The sequence below is a fragment of the Salvelinus fontinalis genome, chromosome 3, assembly GCF_029448725.1.
Source record: "Salvelinus fontinalis isolate EN_2023a chromosome 3, ASM2944872v1, whole genome shotgun sequence".
Taxonomy (NCBI): Eukaryota; Metazoa; Chordata; class Actinopteri; order Salmoniformes; family Salmonidae; genus Salvelinus; species Salvelinus fontinalis.
In genome coordinates, this window is record NC_074667.1 from 74,088,344 (window position 1) to 74,113,336 (window position 24,993).

At 42.4% G+C, this 24,993-nt stretch overlaps 1 protein-coding gene across 2 annotated transcripts in view; it reads left to right on the forward strand.

Moving 5' to 3' along the window:
- Positions 1-24,993, forward strand: part of LOC129851439 (synaptotagmin-2-like) — an 81,641-nt gene that overhangs the window by 32,175 nt on the left and 24,473 nt on the right. The gene's annotated exons all lie outside the window — the stretch shown is intronic.

Sequence of the window (24,993 nt, forward strand, 5' to 3'; positions counted from 1 at the left end):
AATCAAGTACAAGGGAGGAGCGAAAACCCGCAGACACTTGGCCCCCCGTGGAATGAGTTTGACACCTGTGCTGTAGAGCATACTAACTCCATATTGTATAGCAGACTAACTCCATAGTGTAGAGCAGACTAACTCCATATTGTATAGCAGACTAACTCCATACCGTAGAGCAGACTAATCCCATACTGTAGAGCAGAATAACTCCATACTATAGAGCAGAATAACTCCCTACTGTAGAACAGACTAACTCCATACTGTAGAGTAGACTAACTCCATAGTGTAGAGCAGACTAACTCCATAGTGTAGAGCAGACTAACTCCATACTGTAGAGCAGACTAACTCCTATCTGTAGAGCAGACTAATCCCATTCTATAGAGCAGACTAACTCCAAACTGTAGAGCAGACTAACACCATACTGTGAGCAGACTAATCCCATTCTGTAGAGCAGACTAACTCCATACTGTAGAGCAGACTAACTCCTTACTGTAGAGCAGACTAATCCCATTCTGTAGAGCAGACTAACTCCATACTGTAGAGCAGACTAATCCCATACTGTAGAGCAGACTAACTCCATACTTTAGAGCAGACTAACACCATACTGTAGAGCAGACTAACTCCATACTGTAGAGCAGAATAACTCCCTACTGTAGAGTAGACTATCTCCATACTGTAGAGCAGACTAACTCCATACTGTAGAGCAGACTAACTCCATACTGTAGAGCAGAATAACTCCATACTGTAGAGCAGACTAACTCCATACTGTATAGCAGACTAACTCCATACTGTAGAGCAGACTAACTCCAAACTGTAGAGCAGACTAACACCATACTGTAGAGCAGACTAACTCCATACTGTAGAGCAGACTAACTCCATACTGTAGAGCAGACTAACTCTATACTGAAGAGCAGAATAACTCCTATCTGTAGATCAGACTAATTCCATACTGTAGAGCAGACTAATCCCATTCTGTAGAGTAGACTATCTCCATACTGTAGAGCAGACTAACTCCATACTGTAGAGCAGACTAATTCCATACTGTAGAGCAGACTAACTCCAATCTGTAGAGCAGACTAACTCCAATCTGTAGAGCAGACTAACTCCATACTGTAGAGCAGACTAACTCCATACTGTAGAGCAGACTACCTCCATACTGTAGAGCAGACTAACTCCAATCTGTAGAGCAGACTAATTCCATACTGTAGAGCAGACTAACTCCATACTGTAGAGCAGACTAACTCCATACTGTATAGCAGACTAACTCCATACTGTAGAGCAGACTAACACCATACTGTATAGCAGACTAACTCCATACTGTAGGGCAGACTAACTCCTTACTGTAGAGCAGACTAACTCCATACTGTAGAGCAGACTAACTCCATACTGTAGAGCAGACTAACTCCATACTGTATAGCAGACTAACTCCATACTGTAGGGCAGACTAACACCATACTGTATAGCAGACTAACTCCATACTGTAGGGCAGACTAACTCCTTACTGTAGAGCAGACTAACTCCATACTGTAGAGCAGAATAACTCCATACTGTAGAGCAGACTAACTCCATACTGTATAGCAGACTAACTCCATACTGTAGAGCAGACTAACTCCACACTGTAGAGCAGACAAACACCACACTGTAGAGCAGACTAACACCATATTGTATAGCAGACTAAGTCCATACTGTAGAGCAGACTAACTCCATACTGTAGAGCAGAATAACTCCATACTGTAGAGCAGACTAACACCACACTGTAGAGCAGACTAACACCATATTGTATAGCAGACTAACTCCATACTGTAGAGCAGAATAACTCCATACTGTGGAGCAGAATAACTCCATACTGTGGAGCAGACTAACTCCAATCTGTAGAGCAGACTAACTCCACACTGTAGAGCAGGGGTGTCAAACTCATTCCACGGAGGGCCTAGTGTCTGCAGGTTTTTGTTTTTTCCTATCAATAAAGCCCAGACAACCAGGTGTGGGGAGTTCCTAACTAATTACTGATGTTAATTCATAAATCAAGTACAAGGGAGGAGCGAAAACCCGCAGACACTTGCCCCCCCGTGGAATGAGTTTGACACCTGTGCTGTAGAGCATACTAACTCCATATTGTATAGCAGACTAACTCCATACTGTAGAGCAGACTAACTCCATATTGTATAGCAGACTAACTCCATACCGTAGAGCAGACTAATCCCATACTGTAGAGCAGAACAACTCCATACTGTAGAGCAGACTATCTCCATACTGTAGAACAGACTAACTCCATACTGTAGAGTAGACTAACTCCATAGTGTAGAGCAGACTAACTCCATACTATAGAGCAGAATAACTCCATACTGTAGAGCAGACTATCTCCATACTGTAGAACAGACTAACTCCATACTGTAGAGTAGACTAACTCCATAGTGTAGAGCAGACTAACTCCATAGTGTAGAGCAGACTAACTCCATACTGTAGAGCAGATTAACTCCTATCTGTAGAGCAGACTAATCCCATTCTATAGAGCAGACTAACTCCAAACTGTAGAGCAGACTAACACCATACTGTGAGCAGACTAATCCCATTCTGTAGAGCAGACTAACTCCATACTGTAGAGCAGACTAATCCCATACTGTAGAGCAGACTAACTCCATACTATAGAGCAGAATAACTCCCTACTGTAGAGTAGACTATCTCCATACTGTAGAGCAGACTAACACCATACTATAGAGCAGACTAACTCCATACTTTAGAGCAGACAAACACCATATTACAGAGCAGACTAACTCCATACTGTAGAGCAGAATAACTCCATACTATAGAGCAGAATAACTCCCTACTGTAGAGTAGACTATCTCCATACTGTAGAGCAGACTAACTCCATACTGTAGAGCAGAATAACTCCATACTGTAGAGCAGACTAACTCCATACTGTATAGCAGACTAACTCCATACTGTAGAGCAGACTAACTCCACACTGTAGAGCAGACTAACACCACACTGTAGAGCAGACTAACACCATATTGTATAGCAGACTAACTCCATACTGTAGAGCAGAATAACTCCATACTGTAGAGCAGAATAACTCCATACTGAAGAGCAGACTAACACCACACTGTAGAGCAGACTAACACCATATTGTATAGCAGACTAACTCCATACTGTAGAGCAGAATAACTCCATACTGTAGAGCAGAATAACTCCATACTGAAGAGCAGACTAACTCCATACTGTAGAGCAGAATAACTCCATACTGTGGAGCAGACTAACTCCATACTGTGGAGCAGAATAACTCCATACTGTAGAGCAGACTAATTCCATACTGTGGAGCAGAATAACTCCATACTGTGGAGCAGACTAACTCCAATCTGTAGAGCAGACTAATTCCATACTGTGGAGCAGAATAACTCCATACTGTGGAGCAGACTAACTCCATATTGTATAGCAGACTAACTCCATACCGTAGAGCAGACTAATCCCATACTGTAGAGCAGAATAACTCCATACTATAGAGCAGACTATCTCCATACTGTTGAACAGACTAACTCCATACTGTAGAGTAGACTAACTCCATAGTGTAGAGCAGACTAACTCCATAGTGTAGAGCAGACTAACTCCATACTGTAGAGCAGACTAACTCCTATCTGTAGAGCAGACTAATTCCATACTGTAGAGCAGACTAATCCCATACTGTAGAGCAGACTAACTCCAAACTGTAGAGCAGACTAACACCATACTGTGAGCAGACTAACTCCATTCTGTAGAGCAGACTAACTCCATACTGTAGAGCAGACTAACTCCTTACTGTAGAGCAGTCTAATCCCATTCTGTAGAGCAGACTAACTCCATACTGTAGAGCAGACTAATCCCATACTGTAGAGCAGAATAACTCCATACTGTAGAGCAGACTAACTCCATACTGTAGAGCAGACTAACTCCTATCTGTAGAGCAGACTAATCCCATTCTATAGAGCAGACTAACTCCAAACTGTAGAGCAGACTAACACCATACTGTGAGCAGACTAATCCCATTCTGTAGAGCAGACTAACTCCATACTGTAGAGCAGACTAACTCCTTACTGTAGAGCAGACTAATCCCATTCTGTAGAGCAGACTAACTCCATACTGTAGAGCAGACTAACTCCATAATTTAGAGCAGACTAACACCATACTGTAGAGCAGACTAACTCCATACTGTAGAGCAGAATAACTCCATACTATAGAGCAGAATAACTCCCTACTGTAGAGTAGACTATCTCCATACTGTAGAGCAGACTAACTCCATACTGTAGAGCAGAATAACTCCATACTGTAGAGCAGACTAACTCCATACTGTATAGCAGACTAACTCCATACTGTAGAGCAGACTAACTCCACACTGTAGAGCAGACTAACACCACACTGTAGAGCAGACTAACACCATATTGTATAGCAGACTAAGTCCATACTGTAGAGCAGACTAACTCCATACTGTAGAGCAGACTAACTCCACACTGTAGAGCAGACTAACACCACACTGTAGAGCAGACTAACACCATTTTGTATAGCAGACTAAGTCCATACTGTAGAGCAGACTAACTCCATACTGTAGAGCAGAATAACTCCATACTGTAGAGCAGACTATCTCCATACTGTAGAACAGACTAACTCCATACTGTAGAGTAGACTAACTCCATAGTGTAGAGCAGACTAACTCCATAGTGTAGAGCAGACTAACTCCATACTGTAGAGCAGACTAACTCCACACTGTAGGGCAGACTAACACCATACTGTAGAGCAGACTAACACCATACTGTAGAGCAGACTAACTCCATACTGTAGAGCAGACTAACTCCACACTGTAGAGCAGAATAACTCCATACTGTAGAGCAGACTAACACCACACTGTAGAGCAGACTAACTCCATACTGTATAGCAGACTAACTCCATACTGTAGAGCAGAATAACTCCATACTGTGGAGCAGAATAACTCCATACTGTGGAGCAGAATAACTCCATACTGTGGAGCAGACTAACTCCAATCTGTAGAGCAGACTAACTCCATACTGTAGAGCAGGGGTGTCAAACTCATTCCACGGAGGGCCTAGTATCTGCAGGTTTTTGGTTTTTCCTATCAATAAAGCCCTAGACAACCAGGTGTGGGGAGTTCCTAACTTATTAGTGATGTTAATACATCAATCAAGTACAAGGGAGGAGCGAAAACCCGCAGACACTTGGCCCCCCGTGGAATGAGTTTGACACCTGTGCTGTAGAGCATACTAACTCCATATTGTATAGCAGACTAACTCCATACTGTAGAGCAGACTAACTCCATATTGTATAGCAGACTAACTCCATACCGTAGAGCAGACTAATCCCATACTGTAGAACAGACTAACTCCATAGTGTAGAGCAGACTAACTCCATAGTGTAGAGCAGACTAACTCCATACTATAGAGCAGACTAACTCCTATCTGTAGAGCAGACTAATTCCATTCAATAGAGCACACTAACTCCAAACTGTAGAGCAGACTAACACCATACTGTGAGCAGACTAATCCCATTCTGTAGAGCAGACTAACTCCATACTGTAGAGCAGACTAACTCCTTACTGTAGAGCAGACTAATCCCATTCTGTAGAGCAGACTAACTCCATACTGTAGAGCAGACTAATCCCATACTGTAGAACAGACTAACTCCATACTTTAGAGCAGACTAACACCATACTGTAGAGCAGACTAACTCCGTACTGTAGAGCAGACTAACTCCATACTGTAGAGCAGAATAACTCCATACTGTAGAGCAGACTAACTCCATACTGTATAGCAGCCTAACTCCATACTGTAGAGCAGACTAACTCCATACTGTATAGCAGACTAACTCCATACTGTAGAGCAGACTAACTCCACACTGTAGAGCAGACTAACACCACACTGTAGAGCAGACTAACACCATATTGTATAGCAGACTAAGTCCATACTGTAGAGCAGACTAACTCCATACTGTAGAGCAGACTAACTCCACACTGTAGAGCAGACTAACACCACACTGTAGAGCAGACTAACACCATTTTGTATAGCAGACTAAGTCCATACTGTAGAGCAGACTAACTCCATACTGTAGAGCAGAATAACTCCATACTGTAGAGCAGACTATCTCCATACTGTAGAACAGACTAACTCCATACTGTAGAGTAGACTAACTCCATAGTGTAGAGCAGACTAACTCCATAGTGTAGAGCAGACTAACTCCATACTGTAGAGCAGACTAACTCCTATCTGTAGAGCAGACTAACTCCATACTGTAGAGTAGACTAACTCCATACTGTAGAGCAGACTAACTCCTATCTGTAGAGCAGACTAACTCCATACTGTAGAGCAGACTAACTCCAATCTGTAGAGCAGACTAATTCCATACTGTAGAGCAGACTAACTCCACACTGTAGAGCAGACTAACACCATACTGTAGAGCAGAATAACTCCATTCTGTAGGGCAGACTAACACCATACTGTAGAGTAGACTAACTCCATACTGTAGAGTAGACTAACTCCAATCTGTAGAGCAGACTACTTCCAATCTGTAGAGCAGACTAACTCCATACTGTAGGGCAGACTAACACCATACTGTATAGCAGACTAACTCCATACTGTAGGGCAGACTAACTCCTTACTGTAGAGCAGACTAACTCCACACTGTAGGGCAGACTAACACCATACTGTAGAGCAGACTAACACCATACTGTAGAGCAGACTAACTCCATACTGTAGAGCAGACTAACTCCACACTGTAGAGCAGAATAACTCCATACTGTAGAGCAGACTAACACCACACTGTAGAGCAGACTAACTCCATACTGTATAGCAGACTAACCCCATACTGTAGAGCAGAATAACTCCATACTGTGGAGCAGAATAACTCCATACTGTGGAGCAGAATAACTCCATACTGTGGAGCAGACTAACTCCAATCTGTAGAGCAGACTAACTCCATACTGTAGAGCAGGGGTGTCAAACTCATTCCACGGAGGGCCTAGTATCTGCAGGTTTTTGGTTTTTCCTATCAATAAAGCCCTAGACAACCAGGTGTGGGGAGTTCCTAACTTATTAGTGATGTTAATACATCAATCAAGTACAAGGGAGGAGCGAAAACCCGCAGACACTTGGCCCCCCGTGGAATGAGTTTGACACCTGTGCTGTAGAGCATACTAACTCCATATTGTATAGCAGACTAACTCCATACTGTAGAGCAGACTAACTCCATATTGTATAGCAGACTAACTCCATACCGTAGAGCAGACTAATCCCATACTGTAGAACAGACTAACTCCATAGTGTAGAGCAGACTAACTCCATAGTGTAGAGCAGACTAACTCCATACTATAGAGCAGACTAACTCCTATCTGTAGAGCAGACTAATTCCATTCAATAGAGCACACTAACTCCAAACTGTAGAGCAGACTAACACCATACTGTGAGCAGACTAATCCCATTCTGTAGAGCAGACTAACTCCATACTGTAGAGCAGACTAACTCCTTACTGTAGAGCAGACTAATCCCATTCTGTAGAGCAGACTAACTCCATACTGTAGAGCAGACTAATCCCATACTGTAGAACAGACTAACTCCATACTTTAGAGCAGACTAACACCATACTGTAGAGCAGACTAACTCCGTACTGTAGAGCAGACTAACTCCATACTGTAGAGCAGAATAACTCCATACTGTAGAGCAGACTAACTCCATACTGTATAGCAGACTAACTCCATACTGTAGAGCAGACTAACTCCATACTGTATAGCAGACTAACTCCATACTGTAGAGCAGACTAACTCCACACTGTAGAGCAGACTAACACCACACTGTAGAGCAGACTAACACCATATTGTATAGCAGACTAAGTCCATACTGTAGAGCAGACTAACTCCATACTGTAGAGCAGACTAACTCCACACTGTAGAGCAGACTAACACCACACTGTAGAGCAGACTAACACCATTTTGTATAGCAGACTAAGTCCATACTGTAGAGCAGACTAACTCCATACTGTAGAGCAGAATAACTCCATACTGTAGAGCAGACTATCTCCATACTGTAGAACAGACTAACTCCATACTGTAGAGTAGACTAACTCCATAGTGTAGAGCAGACTAACTCCATAGTGTAGAGCAGACTAACTCCATACTGTAGAGCAGACTAACTCCTATCTGTAGAGCAGACTAACTCCATACTGTAGAGTAGACTAACTCCATACTGTAGAGCAGACTAACTCCTATCTGTAGAGCAGACTAACTCCATACTGTAGAGCAGACTAACTCCAATCTGTAGAGCAGACTAATTCCATACTGTAGAGCAGACTAACTCCACACTGTAGAGCAGACTAACACCATACTGTAGAGCAGAATAACTCCATTCTGTAGGGCAGACTAACACCATACTGTAGAGTAGACTAACTCCATACTGTAGAGTAGACTAACTCCAATCTGTATAGCAGACTACTTCCAATCTGTAGAGCAGACTAACTCCATACTGTAGGGCAGACTAACACCATACTGTATAGCAGACTAACTCCATACTGTAGGGCAGACTAACTCCTTACTGTAGAGCAGACTAACTCCATACTGTAGAGTAGACTAACTCCATACTGTAGAGTAGACTAACTCCAATCTGTAGAGCAGACTACTTCCAATCTGTAGAGCAGACTAACTCCATACTGTAGGGCAGACTAACACCATACTGTATAGCAGACTAACTCCATACTGTAGGGCAGACTAACTCCTTACTGTAGAGCAGACTAACTCCACACTGTAGGGCAGACTAACACCATACTGTAGAGCAGACTAACACCATACTGTAGAGCAGACTAACTCCATACTGTAGAGCAGACTAACTCCACACTGTAGAGCAGAATAACTCCATACTGTAGAGCAGACTAACACCACACTGTAGAGCAGACTAACTCCATACTGTATAGCAGACTAACCCCATACTGTAGAGCAGAATAACTCCATACTGTGGAGCAGAATAACTCCATACTGTGGAGCAGAATAACTCCATACTGTGGAGCAGACTAACTCCAATCTGTAGAGCAGACTAACTCCATACTGTAGAGCAGGGGTGTCAAACTCATTCCACGGAGGGCCTAGTATCTGCAGGTTTTTGGTTTTTCCTATCAATAAAGCCCTAGACAACCAGGTGTGGGGAGTTCCTAACTTATTAGTGATGTTAATACATCAATCAAGTACAAGGGAGGAGCGAAAACCCGCAGACACTTGGCCCCCCGTGGAATGAGTTTGACACCTGTGCTGTAGAGCATACTAACTCCATATTGTATAGCAGACTAACTCCATACTGTAGAGCAGACTAACTCCATATTGTATAGCAGACTAACTCCATACCGTAGAGCAGACTAATCCCATACTGTAGAACAGACTAACTCCATAGTGTAGAGCAGACTAACTCCATAGTGTAGAGCAGACTAACTCCATACTATAGAGCAGACTAACTCCTATCTGTAGAGCAGACTAATTCCATTCAATAGAGCACACTAACTCCAAACTGTAGAGCAGACTAACACCATACTGTGAGCAGACTAATCCCATTCTGTAGAGCAGACTAACTCCATACTGTAGAGCAGACTAACTCCTTACTGTAGAGCAGACTAATCCCATTCTGTAGAGCAGACTAACTCCATACTGTAGAGCAGACTAATCCCATACTGTAGAACAGACTAACTCCATACTTTAGAGCAGACTAACACCATACTGTAGAGCAGACTAACTCCGTACTGTAGAGCAGACTAACTCCATACTGTAGAGCAGAATAACTCCATACTGTAGAGCAGACTAACTCCATACTGTATAGCAGACTAACTCCATACTGTAGAGCAGACTAACTCCATACTGTATAGCAGACTAACTCCATACTGTAGAGCAGACTAACTCCACACTGTAGAGCAGACTAACACCACACTGTAGAGCAGACTAACACCATATTGTATAGCAGACTAAGTCCATACTGTAGAGCAGACTAACTCCATACTGTAGAGCAGACTAACTCCACACTGTAGAGCAGACTAACACCACACTGTAGAGCAGACTAACACCATTTTGTATAGCAGACTAAGTCCATACTGTAGAGCAGACTAACTCCATACTGTAGAGCAGAATAACTCCATACTGTAGAGCAGACTATCTCCATACTGTAGAACAGACTAACTCCATACTGTAGAGTAGACTAACTCCATAGTGTAGAGCAGACTAACTCCATAGTGTAGAGCAGACTAACTCCATACTGTAGAGCAGACTAACTCCTATCTGTAGAGCAGACTAACTCCATACTGTAGAGTAGACTAACTCCATACTGTAGAGCAGACTAACTCCTATCTGTAGAGCAGACTAACTCCATACTGTAGAGCAGACTAACTCCAATCTGTAGAGCAGACTAATTCCATACTGTAGAGCAGACTAACTCCACACTGTAGAGCAGACTAACACCATACTGTAGAGCAGAATAACTCCATTCTGTAGGGCAGACTAACACCATACTGTAGAGTAGACTAACTCCATACTGTAGAGTAGACTAACTCCAATCTGTATAGCAGACTACTTCCAATCTGTAGAGCAGACTAACTCCATACTGTAGGGCAGACTAACACCATACTGTATAGCAGACTAACTCCATACTGTAGGGCAGACTAACTCCTTACTGTAGAGCAGACTAACTCCATACTGTAGAGCAGAATAACTCCATACTGTAGAGCAGACTAACTCCATACTGTATAGCAGACTAACTCCATACTGTAGAGCAGACTAACTCCACACTGTAGAGCAGACTAACACCACACTGTAGAGCAGACTAACACCATATTGTATAGCAGACTAACTCCATACTGTAGAGCAGAATAACTCCATACTGTGGAGCAGAATAACTCCATACTGTGGAGCAGACTAACTCCAATCTGTAGAGCAGACTAACTCCATACTGTAGAGCAGGGGTGTCAAACTCATTCCACGGAGGGCCTAGTATCTGCAGGTTTTTGGTTTATCCTATCAATAAAGCCCTAGACAACCAGGTGTGGGGAGTTCCTAACTAATTAGTGATGTTAATTCATCAATCAAGTACAAGGGAGGAGCGAAAACCCGCAGACACTTGGCCCCCCGTGGAATGAGTTTGACACCTGTGCTCTAGAGCATACTAACTCCATATTGTATAGCAGACTAACTCCATACTGTAGAGCAGACTAACTCCATATTGTATAGCAGACTAACTCCATACCGTAGAGCAGACTAATCCCATACTGTAGAACAGACTAACTCCATAGTGTAGAGCAGACTAACTCCATAGTGTAGAGCAGACTAACTCCATACTATAGAGCAGACTAACTCCTATCTGTAGAGCAGACTAATCCCATTCTATAGAGCACACTAACTCCAAACTGTAGAGCAGACTAACACCATACTGTGAGCAGACTAATCCCATTCTGTAGAGCAGACTAACTCCATACTGTAGAGCAGACTAACTCCTTACTGTAGAGCAGACTAATCCCATTCTGTAGAGCAGACTAACTCCATACTGTAGAGCAGACTAATCCCATACTGTAGAACAGACTAACTCCATACTTTAGAGCAGACTAACACCATACTGTAGAGCAGACTAACTCCGTACTGTAGAGCAGAATAACTCCATACTATAGAGCAGAATAACTCCCTACTGTAGAGTAGACTATCTCCATACTGTAGAGCAGACTAACACCATACTGTAGAGCAGACTAACTCCATACTTTAGAGCAGACTAACACCATACTGTAGAGCAGACTAACTCCATACTGTAGAGCAGAATACTCCATACTGTAGAGCAGAATAACTCCACACTGAAGAGCAGACTAACACCACACTGTAGAGCAGACTAACACCATATTGTATTGCAGACTAACTCCAATCTGTAGAGCAGACTAATTCCATACTGCAGAGCAGAATAACTCCATACTGTGGAGCAGACTAACTCCAATCTGTAGAGCAGACTAATTCCATACTGTGGAGCAGAATAACTCCATACTGAAGAGCAGACTAATTCAATACTGTGGAGCAGAATAACTCCATACTGTGGAGCAGACTAACTCCATATTGTATAGCAGACTAACTCCATACCGTAGAGCAGACTAATCCCATACTGTAGAGCAGAATAACTCCATACTATAGAGCAGACTATCTCCATACTGTAGAACAGACTAACTCCATACTGTAGAGTAGACTAACTCCATAGTGTAGAGCAGACTAACTCCATAGTGTAGAGCAGACTAACTCCATACTGTAGAGCAGACTAACTCCTATCTGTAGAGCAGACTAATTCCATACTGTAGAGCAGACTAATCCCATTCTGTAGAGCAGACTAACTCCAAACTGTAGAGCAGACTAACACCATACTGTGAGCAGACTAACTCCATTCTGTAGAGCAGACTAACTCCATACTGTAGAGCAGACTAACTCCTTACTGTAGAGCAGTCTAATCCCATACTGTAGAGCAGACTAACTCCATACTGTAGAGCGGACTAATCCCATACTGTAGAGCAGAATATCTCCATACTGTAGAGCAGACTAACTCCATACTGTAGAGCAGACTAACTCCATACTGTAGAGCAGACTAACTCCAAACTGTAGAGCAGACTAACACCATACTGTGAGCAGACTAATCCCATTCTGTAGAGCAGACTAACTCCATACTGTAGAGCAGACTAACTCCTTACTGTAGAGCAGACTAATCCCATTCTGTAGAGCAGACTAACTCCATACTGTAGAGCAGACTAACTCCATACTTTAGAGCAGACTAACACCATACTGTAGAGCAGACTAACTCCATACTGTAGAGCAGACTAACTCCATACTGTAGAGCAGACTAACTCCATACTGTATAGCAGACTAACTCCATACTGTAGAGCAGACTAACTCCACACTGTAGAGCAGACTAACACCACACTGTAGAGCAGACTAACACCATATTGTATAGCAGACTAAGTCCATACTGTAGAGCAGACTAACTCCATACTGTAGAGCAGAATAACTCCATACTGTAGAGCAGACTAACACCACACTGTAGAGCAGACTAACACCATATTGTATAGCAGACTAACTCCATACTGTAGAGCAGAATAACTCCATACTGTGGAGCAGAATAACTCCAATCTGTAGAGCAGACTAATTCCATACTGTGGAGCAGAATAACTCCATACTGTGGAGCAGACTAACTCCATATTGTATAGCAGACTAACTCCATATTGTATAGCAGACTAACTCCATACCGTAGAGCAGACTAATCCCATACTGTAGATCAGAATAACTCCATACTATAGAGCAGACTATCTCCATACTGTAGAACAGACTAACTCCATACTGTAGAGTAGACTAACTCCATAGTGTAGAGCAGACTAACTCCATAGTGTAGAGCAGACTAACTCCATACTGTAGAGCAGAATAACTCCATACTGTGGAGCAGACTAACTCCATACTGTAGAGCAGACTAACTCCATACTGTAGAGCAGAATAACTCCATACTGTGGAGCAGACTAACTCCAATCTGTAGAGCAGACTAATTCCATACTGTGGAGCAGAATAACTCCATACTGTGGAGCAGACTAACTCCATGTTGTATAGCAGACTAACTCCATATTGTATAGCAGACTAACTCCATACCGTAGAGCAGGCTAATCCCATACTGTAGATCAGAATAACTCCATACTATAGAGCAGACTATCTCCATACTGTAGAACAGACTAACTCCATACTGTAGAGTAGACTAACTCCATAGTGTAGAGCAGACTAACTCCATAGTGTAGAGCAGACTAACTCCATACTGTAGAGCAGACTAACTCCTATCTGTAGAGCAGACTAACTCCATACTGTAGAGCAGACTATCTCCAAACTGAAGAGCAGACTAACTCCATTCTGTAGAGCAGACTAACTCCATACTGTAGAGCAGACTAACTCCTTACTGTAGAGCAGTCTAATCCCATTCTGTAGAGCAGACTAACTCCATACTGTAGAGCAGACTAACTCATATCTGTAGAGCAGACTAACTCCATACTGTAGAGTAGAATAACTCCATACTGTAGAGCAGAATAACTCCATATTGTATAGCAGACTAACTCCATACTGTAGAGCAGAATAACTCCATACTGTGGAGCAGAATAACTCCATACTGTGGAGCAGACTAACTCCAATCTGTAGAGCAGACTAACTCCATACTGTAGAGCAGAGGTGTCAAACTCATTCCACGGAGGGCCTAGTATCTGCAGGTTTTTGGTTTTTCCTATCAATAAAGCCCTAGACAACCAGGTGTGGGGAGTTCCTAACTTATTAGTGATGTTAATACATCAATCAAGTACAAGGGAGGAGCGAAAACCCGCAGACACTTGGCCCCCCGTGGAATGAGTTTGACACCTGTGCTGTAGAGCATACTAACTCCATATTGTATAGCAGACTAACTCCATACTGTAGAGCAGACTAACTCCATATTGTATAGCAGACTAACTCCATACCGTAGAGCAGACTAATCCCATACTGTAGAACAGACTAACTCCATAGTGTAGAGCAGACTAACTCCATAGTGTAGAGCAGACTAACTCCATACTATAGAGCAGACTAACTCCTATCTGTAGAGCAGACTAATTCCATTCAATAGAGCACACTAACTCCAAACTGTAGAGCAGACTAACACCATACTGTGAGCAGACTAATCCCATTCTGTAGAGCAGACTAACTCCATACTGTAGAGCAGACTAACTCCTTACTGTAGAGCAGACTAATCCCATTCTGTAGAGCAGACTAACTCCATACTGTAGAGCAGACTAATCCCATACTGTAGAACAGACTAACTCCATACTTTAGAGCAGACTAACACCATACTGTAGAGCAGACTAACTCCGTACTGTAGAGCAGACTAACTCCATACTGTAGAGCAGAATAACTCCATACTGTAGAGCAGACTAACTCCATACTGTATAGCAGACTAACTCCATACTGTAGAGCAGACTAACTCCATACTGTATAGCAGACTAACTCCATACTGTAGAGCAGACTAACTCCACACTGTAGAGCAGACTAACACCACACTGTAGAGCAGACTAACACCATATTGTATAGCAGACTAAGTCCATACTGTAGAGCAGACTAACTCCATACTGTAGAGCAGACTAACTCCACACTGTAGAGCAGACTAACACCACACTGTAGAGCAGACTAACACCATTTTGTATAGCAGACTAAGTCCATACTGTAGAGCAGACTAACTCCATACTGTAGAGCAGAATAACTCCATACTGTAGAGCAGACTATCTCCATACTGTAGAACAGACTAACTCCATACTGTAGAGTAGACTAACTCCATAGTGTAGAGCAGACTAACTCCATAGTGTAGAGCAGACTAACTCCATACTGTAGAGCAGACTAACTCCTATCTGTAGAGCAGACTAACTCCATACTGTAGAGTAGACTAACTCCATACTGTAGAGCAGACTAACTCCTATCTGTAGAGCAGACTAACTCCATACTGTAGAGCAGACTAACTCCAATCTGTAGAGCAGACTAATTCCATACTGTAGAGCAGACTAACTCCACACTGTAGAGCAGACTAACACCATACTGTAGAGCAGAATAACTCCATTCTGTAGGGCAGACTAACACCATACTGTAGAGTAGACTAACTCCATACTGTAGAGTAGACTAACTCCAATCTGTATAGCAGACTACTTCCAATCTGTAGAGCAGACTAACTCCATACTGTAGGGCAGACTAACACCATACTGTATAGCAGACTAACTCCATACTGTAGGGCAGACTAACTCCTTACTGTAGAGCAGACTAACTCCATACTGTAGAGCAGAATAACTCCATACTGTAGAGCAGACTAACTCCATACTGTATAGCAGACTAACTCCATACTGTAGAGCAGACTAACTCCACACTGTAGAGCAGACTAACACCACACTGTAGAGCAGACTAACACCATATTGTATAGCAGACTAACTCCATACTGTAGAGCAGAATAACTCCATACTGTGGAGCAGAATAACTCCATACTGTGGAGCAGACTAACTCCAATCTGTAGAGCAGACTAACTCCATACTGTAGAGCAGGGGTGTCAAACTCATTCCACGGAGGGCCTAGTATCTGCAGGTTTTTGGTTTATCCTATCAATAAAGCCCTAGACAACCAGGTGTGGGGAGTTCCTAACTAATTAGTGATGTTAATTCATCAATCAAGTACAAGGGAGGAGCGAAAACCCGCAGACACTTGGCCCCCCGTGGAATGAGTTTGACACCTGTGCTCTAGAGCATACTAACTCCATATTGTATAGCAGACTAACTCCATACTGTAGAGCAGACTAACTCCATATTGTATAGCAGACTAACTCCATACCGTAGAGCAGACTAATCCCATACTGTAGAACAGACTAACTCCATAGTGTAGAGCAGACTAACTCCATAGTGTAGAGCAGACTAACTCCATACTATAGAGCAGACTAACTCCTATCTGTAGAGCAGACTAATCCCATTCTATAGAGCACACTAACTCCAAACTGTAGAGCAGACTAACACCATACTGTGAGCAGACTAATCCCATTCTGTAGAGCAGACTAACTCCATACTGTAGAGCAGACTAACTCCTTACTGTAGAGCAGACTAATCCCATTCTGTAGAGCAGACTAACTCCATACTGTAGAGCAGACTAATCCCATACTGTAGAACAGACTAACTCCATACTTTAGAGCAGACTAACACCATACTGTAGAGCAGACTAACTCTGTACTGTAGAGCAGAATAACTCCATACTATAGAGCAGAATAACTCCCTACTGTAGAGTAGACTATCTCCATACTGTAGAGCAGACTAACACCATACTGTAGAGCAGACTAACTCCATACTTTAGAGCAGACTAACACCATACTGTAGAGCAGACTAACTCCATACTGTAGAGCAGAATACTCCATACTGTAGAGCAGAATAACTCCACACTGAAGAGCAGACTAACACCACACTGTAGAGCAGACTAACACCATATTGTATTGCAGACTAACTCCAATCTGTAGAGCAGACTAATTCCATACTGCAGAGCAGAATAACTCCATACTGTGGAGCAGACTAACTCCAATCTGTAGAGCAGACTAATTCCATACTGTGGAGCAGAATAACTCCATACTGAAGAGCAGACTAATTCAATACTGTGGAGCAGAATAACTCCATACTGTGGAGCAGACTAACTCCATATTGTATAGCAGACTAACTCCATACCGTAGAGCAGACTAATCCCATACTGTAGAGCAGAATAACTCCATACTATAGAGCAGACTATCTCCATACTGTAGAACAGACTAACTCCATACTGTAGAGTAGACTAACTCCATAGTGTAGAGCAGACTAACTCCATAGTGTAGAGCAGACTAACTCCATACTGTAGAGCAGACTAACTCCTATCTGTAGAGCAGACTAATTCCATACTGTAGAGCAGACTAATCCCATTCTGTAGAGCAGACTAACTCCAAACTGTAGAGCAGACTAACACCATACTGTGAGCAGACTAACTCCATTCTGTAGAGCAGACTAACTCCATACTGTAGAGCAGACTAACTCCTTACTGTAGAGCAGTCTAATCCCATACTGTAGAGCAGACTAACTCCATACTGTAGAGCGGACTAATCCCATACTGTAGAGCAGAATATCTCCATACTGTAGAGCAGACTAACTCCATACTGTAGAGCAGACTAACTCCATACTGTAGAGCAGACTAACTCCAAACTGTAGAGCAGACTAACACCATACTGTGAGCAGACTAATCCCATTCTGTAGAGCAGACTAACTCCATACTGTAGAGCAGACTAACTCCTTACTGTAGAGCAGACTAATCCCATTCTGTAGAGCAGACTAACTCCATACTGTAGAGCAGACTAACTCCATACTTTAGAGCAGACTAACACCATACTGTAGAGCAGACTAACTCCATACTGTAGAGCAGACTAACTCCATACTGTAGAGCAGACTAACTCCATACTGTATAGCAGACTAACTCCATACTGTAGAGCAGACTAACTCCACACTGTAGAGCAGACTAACACCACACTGTAGAGCAGACTAACACCATATTGTATAGCAGACTAAGTCCATACTGTAGAGCAGACTAACTCCATACTGTAGAGCAGAATAACTCCATACTGTAGAGCAGACTAACACCACACTGTAGAGCAGACTAACACCATATTGTATAGCAGACTAACTCCATACTGTAGAGCAGAATAACTCCATACTGTGGAGCAGAATAACTCCAATCTGTAGAGCAGACTAATTCCATACTGTGGAGCAGAATAACTCCATACTGTGGAGCAGACTAACTCCATATTGTATAGCAGACTAACTCCATATTGTATAGCAGACTAACTCCATACCGTAGAGCAGACTAATCCCATACTGTAGATCAGAATAACTCCATACTATAGAGCAGACTATCTCCATACTGTAGAACAGACTAACTCCATACTGTAGAGTAGACTAACTCCATAGTGTAGAGCAGACTAACTCCATAGTGTAGAGCAGACTAACTCCATACTGTAGAGCAGAATAACTCCATACTGTGGAGCAGACTAACTCCATACTGTAGAGCAGACTAACTCCATACTGTAGAGCAGAATAACTCCATACTGTGGAGCAGACTAACTCCAATCTGTAGAGCAGACTAATTCCATACTGTGGAGCAGAATAACTCCATACTGTGGAGCAGACTAACTCCATGTTGTATAGCAGACTAACTCCATATTGTATAGCAGACTAACTCCATACCGTAGAGCAGGCTAATCCCATACTGTAGATCAGAATAACTCCATACTATAGAGCAGACTATCTCCATACTGTAGAACAGACTAACTCCATACTGTAGAGTAGACTAACTCCATAGTGTAGAGCAGACTAACTCCATAGTGTAGAGCAGACTAACTCCATACTGTAGAGCAGACTAACTCCTATCTGTAGAGCAGACTAACTCCATACTGTAGAGCAGACTATCTCCAAACTGAAGAGCAGACTAACTCCATTCTGTAGAGCAGACTAACTCCATACTGTAGAGCAGACTAACTCCTTACTGTAGAGCAGTCTAATCCCATTCTGTAGAGCAGACTAACTCCATACTGTAGAGCAGACTAATCCCATACTGTAGTGCAGAATAACTCCATACTGTAGAGCAGACTAACTCCATACTGTAGAGCAGACTAACTCATATCTGTAGAGCAGACTAATCCCATTCTGTAGAGCAGACTAACTCCATACTATAGAGCAGACTAACTCCAAACTGTAGAGCAGACTAACACCATACTGTGAGCAGACTAATCCCATTCTGTAGAGCAGACTAACTCCATACTGTAGAGCAGACTAACTCCTTACTGTAGAGCAGACTAATCCCATTTTGTAGAGCAGACTAACTCCATACTGTAGAGCAGACTAACTCCATACTTTAGAGCAGACTAACACCATACTGTAGAGCAGACTAACTCCTAACTGTAGAGCAGAATAACTCCATACTATAGAGCAGAATAACTCCCTACTGTAGAGTAGACTATCTCCATACTGTAGAGCAGACTAACACCATACTGTAGAGCAGACTAACTCCATACTTTAGAGCAGACTAACACTATACTGTAGAGCAGACTAACTCCATACTGTAGAGCAGAATAACTCCATACTATAGAGCAGAATAACTCCCTACTGTAGAGCAGACTATCTCGATACTGTAGAGCAGACTAACTCCATACTGTAGAGCAGAATAACTCCATACTGTAGAGCAGACTATCTCCATAATGTAGAGCAGACTAACACCACACTGTAGAGCAGACTAACACCATATTGTATAGCAGGCTAAGTCCATACTGTAGAGCAGACTAACTCCTTACTGTAGAGCAAACTAACACCATACTGTAGAGCAGAATAACTCCATACTGTAGAGCAGAATAACTCCATACTGTAGAGCAGAATAACTCCATACTGAAGAGCAGACTAACTCCATACTGTAGAGCAGACTAACACCATACTGTAGAGCAGACTAACTCCACACTGTAGAACAGACTAACTCCATACTGTAGAGCAGAATAACTCCATACTGTGGAGCAGACTAACTCCAATCTGTAGAGCAGACTAATTCCATACTGTGGAGCAGAATAACTCCATACTGTGGAGCAGACTAACTCCATATTGTATAGCAGACTAACTCCATATTGTATAGCAGACTAACTCCATACTGTAGAGCAGAATAACTCCATACTATAGAGCAGACTATCTCCATACTGTAGAACAGACTAACTCCATACTGTAGAGTAGACTAACTCCATAGTGTAGAGCAGACTAACTCCATAGTGTAGAGCAGACTAACTCCATACTGTAGAGCAGACTAACTCCTATCTGTAGAGCAGACTAATTCCATTCTGTAGAGCAGACTAACTCCAAACTGTAGAGCAGACTAACACCATACTGTGAACAGACTAACTCCATTCTGTAGAGCAGACTAACTCCATAGTGTAGAGCAGACTAACTCCATACTGTAGAGCAGACTAACTCCTATCTGTAGAGCAGACTAATTCCATACTGTAGAGCAGACTAATCCCATTCTGTAGAGCAGACTAACTCCAAACTGTAGAGCAGACTAATCCCATTCTGTAGAGCAGACTAACTCCATACTGTAGAGCAGACTAATCCCATACTGTAGAGCAGAAAAACTCCATACTGTAGAGCAGACTAACACCATACTGTAGAGCAGACTAACTCCATACTGTAGAGCAGACTAACACCATACTGTAGAGCAGAATAACGCCATACTATAGAGCAGAATAACTCCCTACTGTAGAGTAGACTATCTCCATACTGTAGAGCAGACTAACACCATACTGTAGAGCAGACTAACTCCATACTTTAGAGCAGACTAACACTATACTGTAGAGCAGACTAACTCCATACTGTAGAGCAGACTAACTCCATACTGTATAGCAGACTAACTCCATACTGTAGAGCAGACTAACTCCACACTGTAGAGCAGACTAACACCACACTGTAGAGCAGACTAACACCATATTGTATAGCAGACTAAGTCCATACTGTAGAGCAGACTAACTCCATACTGTAGAGCAGAATAACTCCATACTGTAGAGCAGACTAACACCACACTGTAGAGCAGACTAACACCATATTGTATAGCAGACTAACTCCATACTGTAGAGCAGAATAACTCCATACTGTGGAGCAGAATAACTCCAATCTGTAGAGCAGACTAATTCCATACTGTGGAGCAGAATAACTCCATACTGTGGAGCAGACTAACTCCATATTGTATAGCAGACTAACTCCATATTGTATAGCAGACTAACTCCATACCGTAGAGCAGACTAATCCCATACTGTAGATCAGAATAACTCCATACTATAGAGCAGACTATCTCCATACTGTAGAACAGACTAACTCCATACTGTAGAGTAGACTAACTCCATAGTGTAGAGCAGACTAACTCCATAGTGTAGAGCAGACTAACTCCATACTGTAGAGCAGAATAACTCCATACTGTGGAGCAGACTAACTCCATACTGTAGAGCAGACTAACTCCATACTGTAGAGCAGAATAACTCCATACTGTGGAGCAGACTAACTCCAATCTGTAGAGCAGACTAATTCCATACTGTGGAGCAGAATAACTCCATACTGTGGAGCAGACTAACTCCATATTGTATAGCAGACTAACTCCATATTGTATAGCAGACTAACTCCATACCGTAGAGCAGGCTAATCCCATACTGTAGATCAGAATAACTCCATACTATAGAGCAGACTATCTCCATACTGTAGAACAGACTAACTCCATACTGTAGAGTAGACTAACTCCATAGTGTAGAGCAGACTAACTCCATAGTGTAGAGCAGACTAACTCCATACTGTAGAGCAGACTAACTCCTATCTGTAGAGCAGACTAACTCCATACTGTAGAGCAGACTATCTCCAAACTGTAGAGCAGACTAACTCCATTCTGTAGAGCAGACTAACTCCATACTGTAGAGCAGACTAACTCCTTACTGTAGAGCAGTCTAATCCCATTCTGTAGAGCAGACTAACTCCATACTGTAGAGCAGACTAATCCCATACTGTAGTGCAGAATAACTCCATACTGTAGAGCAGACTAACTCCATACTGTAGAGCAGACTAACTCCTATCTGTAGAGCAGACTAATCCCATTCTGTAGAGCAGACTAACTCCATACTATAGAGCAGACTAACTCCAAACTGTAGAGCAGACTAACACCATACTGTGAGCAGACTAATCCCATTCTGTAGAGCAGACTAACTCCATACTGTAGAGCAGACTAACTCCTTACTGTAGAGCAGACTAATCCCATTCTGTAGAGCAGACTAACTCCATACTGTAGAGCAGACTAACTCCATACTTTAGAGCAGACTAACACCATACTGTAGAGCAGACTAACTCCTAACTGTAGAGCAGAATAACTCCATACTATAGAGCAGAATAACTCCCTACTGTAGAGTAGACTATCTCCATACTGTAGAGCAGACTAACACCATACTGTAGAGCAGACTAACTCCATACTTTAGAGCAGACTAACACTATACTGTAGAGCAGACTAACTCCATACTGTAGAGCAGAATAACTCCATACTATAGAGCAGAATAACTCCCTACTGTAGAGCAGACTATCTCCATACTGTAGAGCAGACTAACTCCATACTGTAGAGCAGAATAACTCCATACTGTAGAGCAGACTATCTCCATAATGTAGAGCAGACTAACACCACACTGTAGAGCAGACTAACACCATATTGTATAGCAGGCTAAGTCCATACTGTAGAGCAGACTAACTCCTTACTGTAGAGCAAACTAACACCATACTGTAGAGCAGAATAACTCCATACTGTAGAGCAGAATAACTCCATACTGTAGAGCAGAATAACTCCATACTGAAGAGCAGACTAACTCCATACTGTAGAGCAGACTAACACCATACTGTAGAGCAGACTAACTCCACACTGTAGAGCAGACTAACTCCATACTGTAGAGCAGAATAACTCCATACTGTGGAGCAGACTAACTCCAATCTGTAGAGCAGACTAATTCCATACTGTGGAGCAGAATAACTCCATACTGTGGAGCAGACTAACTCCATATTGTATAGCAGACTAACTCCATATTGTATAGCAGACTAACTCCATACTGTAGAGCAGAATAACTCCATACTATAGAGCAGACTATCTCCATACTGTAGAACAGACTAACTCCATACTGTAGAGTAGACTAACTCCATAGTGTAGAGCAGACTAACTCCATAGTGTAGAGCAGACTAACTCCATACTGTAGAGCAGACTAACTCCTATCTGTAGAGCAGACTAATTCCATACTGTAGAGCAGACTAATCCCATTCTGTAGAGCAGACTAACTCCAAACTGTAGAGCAGACTAACACCATACTGTGAGCAGACTAACTCCATTCTGTAGAGCAGACTAACTCCATACTGTAGAGCAGACTAACTCCTTACTGTAGAGCAGACTAATCCCATTCTGTAGAGCAGACTAACTCCATACTGTAGAGCAGACTAATCCCATACTGTAGAGCAGAAAAACTCCATACTGTAGAGCAGACTAACACCATACTGTAGAGCAGACTAACTCCATACTGTAGAGCAGACTAACACCATACTGTAGAGCAGAATAACTCCATACTGTAGAGCAGACTAACACCATACTGTAGAGCAGACTAACTCCATACTGTAGAGCAGAATAACTCCATACTATAGAGCAGAATAACTACCTACTGTAGAGTAGACTATCTCCATACTGTAGAGCAGACTAATACCATACTGTAGAGCAGACTAACTCCATACTTTAGAGCAGACTAACACCATACTGTAGAGCAGACTAACTCCATACTGTAGAGCAGAATAACTCCATACTGTGGAGCAGACTAACTCCAATTTGTAGAGCAGACTAATTCCATACTGTGGAGCAGAATAACTCCATACTGTGGAGCAGACTAACTCCATATTGTATAGCAGACTAACTCCATATTGTATAGCAGACTAACTCCATACCGTAGAGCAGACTAACTCCATACTGTAGAGCAGACTAACTCCATACCGTAGAGCAGACTAACTCCATACCGTAGAGCAGACTAACTCCATACTGTAGAGCAGACTAACTCTATACTGTAGAGCAGACTAACTCTATACTGTAGAGCAGACTAACTCCAATCTGTAGAGCAGACTAACTCCAATCTGTAGAACAGACTAATTCCATAATGTAGAGCAGACTAACTCCATACTGTAGAGCAGACTAACTCCAATCTGTAGAACAGATTAATTCCATACTGTAGAGCAGACTAACTCCAATCTGTAGAGCAGACTAACTCCAATCTGTAGAGCAGACTAATTCCATACTGTAGAGCAGACTAACTCCATACTGTAGAGCAGACTAACACCATTCTGTAGAGCAGAATAACTCCAATCTGTAGGGCAGACTAACTGCTATCCGTATCATGTATTGTGGAGCAATAACCTCAAGTTGCAACTTGAGAGTTCAGAGTTAAAATTAAATGTTTACAAAATACTTTTTTTTGCAGCTATATGAAAGAAGATTTCATGCTGGATCAATAACATATTAGCTCTATGATCTTGTTATTTTCTATTGTAATTTAGTAATGAATCGTGACATATAATCAAATCATCTCTGTATCCGAATCAAAACAGGTCAAATGGATAATTTAGTCTGTCCATTATTACATGTATTGTGTGAATTGTAACAGGGTAACTGTCATGATTCCACCAAGGCCTTGTCATTGTCACATCCTGTTGTCACCTTTCAAATCCTCCCATGTAAGATATGTGTTGTGAGGAGGACATGTTCACCAGGAGCCATATGTCAAGCATCTCAGGGTAGGGGTGCTGATCTAGGATCAGGTCTTCCCTGTCCATGCAATCTGTGGTGGCAGGTAGCCTAGTGGTTAGAGCATTGGACTGGTA